Here is a 2,886-nt window from a genome sequence, read left to right as displayed (position 1 = left end):
AGTTATATTCGTCCACAGACTTATAGTCTTGGATCCTCAGATTCGTCCAATCAAACCGAGCTCTTGGTAAGATCACCGTGATCATATCTCGATTTCTATTCATTCCAAAGATCTAGTGGATTCTCAATGGTTAGATACTGATCCTTGAGACTCTCAGCTAGATGATGACGAATGATCAACATGGCTCTATAACGATCCTTTTGATTGGCATTATTGTTCTCGGTGATACACTCACCGAGTCCCTTGGATTTCAGGATGATCTTAGCATCAAGCGCCCACAGAAGGTAATTGTCTCCACACAGATTTAGGGCAGCGAAATCAAGGTTGTTGATTTTCGACATCTAAAGTTATAGATTAATATTTTTAGATCTTTTAGGAATAGTTTTTAATGTTTAAACGATTAGGGTTTTATGTTCAAACAATCAAACAAGCCTTCACAGCCAAGATCTATACCTCACGGCCAATGAGCAAGCTGCACGGCCATGGATGCAAACTAGTTTGTTTTTATGCATTTAGTTTGTCGTGTAATTGCAATCCTAACATAGTTTGTTTCTATCAGTTCATGATGCAATCAAAACAAGCAACCTATCGGCCAAGCAAAGATCAAGCCACATGGCTATTTGATTCAATTCAACACCATTCCTAGAATAATTTCTAAGTGTAATTGCAATCAATCAATGTGATTAAGTTATGGTATGAATGCAACAAGGCCACACGGCCACGAGTATGATCAAGTCTAGAACAGTTTATCCTAGTATGTAGTTTTAGATTTTGATTTTAAAATAATCTAAACTAGGTCATTATGGTTTTAGTTTAAACAAGCCAAACAATCAGATTCGAGTTTGAACAATCCTAACAATAGTTCTAGGTGATCAAATCAACCAATCAATGTTTAATTTCAAACAATCAAAATCGATTTTCAGAATTAGGGTTTTAGGTTTTCGATTTTATTAACAAGCAATTTCAGTTTCAGGATGATCAATTCAATTTCAATCAATCAATAAGTTTTAATCAATCAATATTTTTCGAATTAGGGTTTAGGAATTTTCGAAAATTTGATCTTTGATCAAAGGGCTTTGATTTGAGATTCAAAACCTTTAAGGTTCTGATTTTAATTGATCAATGGATCAATCTCGTTTTTAGGGTTTGGAGATCGAACTTATAGAGCTTTGATTTACTCGCTTAGGGATTGATCTATTATCCTAAGGCTTTCATCTTAGAGATTATATTTTAGGGTTTCATTCTTTACAATCAACCAAATTCGATTCATTATGTTCTTAGAATTCGAAATACCTTTAGTTTAGTTGTTTGTAGAAACTGGACCACCAAGAATGAACCTCGAGCTTAGACACGATCGAGACGCAAGCTGGCTGGTACGTGAGCTGCTTCTATCGGATCGCGAGCGGCTCTGATGCGAACGGGAGCTGTTGCTGTCGGATCGCGAGCTGTCCTTGATGTAGGATGGATATGAGTTCGTCTAGGATCAGGAACGCCTTGGGGCTGGAGCTGATCAGGTGGACACAAGCTGGAACGGAGTCGCGAACCGATTAGGGTTCGTCGGTATCGTCGGGTTCGGATTAGGGTTCCAAAGCAAATTGGCGTGCATTGTATATGTGCGTGAGGGCGTGTCACTGGTCAGATCGACAAACGGTTTGCATTGACCGATTCGTCTCGGCCAGAGCTTCAATTTGATATCTTGATCGTTTTCTGGGTCCTCACGGTTTGGGAGAATGACCTCTTCGAAGTTCCAAGGCAGATTCCTTTTCATTTAGAGTTTTAGGGTTTTAACGATTTGGTTTTAGGCTCAGAGTGTTAGAGGCTATCGTGTTGATAACGTGTTGTAAACTTAAGGATTTAGAACTGTAAGTATCTGTATATTATTAATGAACAAGTGTTCCCTTTATATAGGGGTTACAAGAGAGATAAAGGAAATACAATAATAGGAAAGATTACAAATCATAAACATAAACGAATTAGAAAATAGAAAATAGGCAAGTTGTAGCCGCCTCTCTCTCTTCTCCAAGTCTCGCGGCCGCCTCTCTCTCTAGGGTTGGGTCGTCTCTCTCTCTAAGTGTATGAGCCGGTTATGGACCGAGCCGGTTATGGACCGAGCCGGTTATGGACATCCACCAGTTGATTTATAACAGAACTCTGGCATTTTCACTTTTCGCCATTACAATTCTTGCTTCTGCCACTTATATTGTATCTTTTATCGGCGCACTAATATCATATTCATCTTCAATTATCATGTTATGCATTATAATGCACGTCGTCACAATCTCTGAGAATTTCTTCATTTTCATTCAATTTAAATAGTGATGATGGTGATCAAATTCATTACAGCATCCTATTGGATCGAAAAAGCAAACCTTAGAAAAAAGACTACCGAAGTAATTATATGGATGTTGATACTTTGATGGATGATGGTACTTTAATATCACCAGACGAACAAATCCTTGCTTTTTAAAAAGAAAGTGCAACAAACATGAGAAAAAATCATGAGACGATTGAATTACTAATGCAAAAAAACACAAAAAAGTTAGTTTTTAAATAAGTAAAAGAGGAAAATAAAATATTGCTAAAAGACTTAGCTTATATCAATTATGTCAATACTCGTGAATATATTTGATCAACAAATAATTATACGGAAAAGACATCAATAACAATAACATAATCCATCTTTGGTTACCCATAAACTTTTGGACAACACTTTGGAGGTTTTGGAGGTTCCAAATCATATTTATTTGATTATTAGTGTTGTTGTAATATTTAAACTTGTGTAATAGTTATGTTTTCATGTACACTTTAGGAAATTTTTTTATTAAGTTTCTTTTGTAATATTGTTGGTGTCTAAATCTAATTTTAAAATATTTTAAATCTTATTTT

Source organism: Brassica oleracea, chromosome C3 (assembly GCF_000695525.1).
Source record: "Brassica oleracea var. oleracea cultivar TO1000 chromosome C3, BOL, whole genome shotgun sequence".
Classification (NCBI taxonomy): domain Eukaryota; kingdom Viridiplantae; phylum Streptophyta; class Magnoliopsida; order Brassicales; family Brassicaceae; genus Brassica; species Brassica oleracea.
This window is presented reverse-complemented; position numbering follows the sequence as displayed.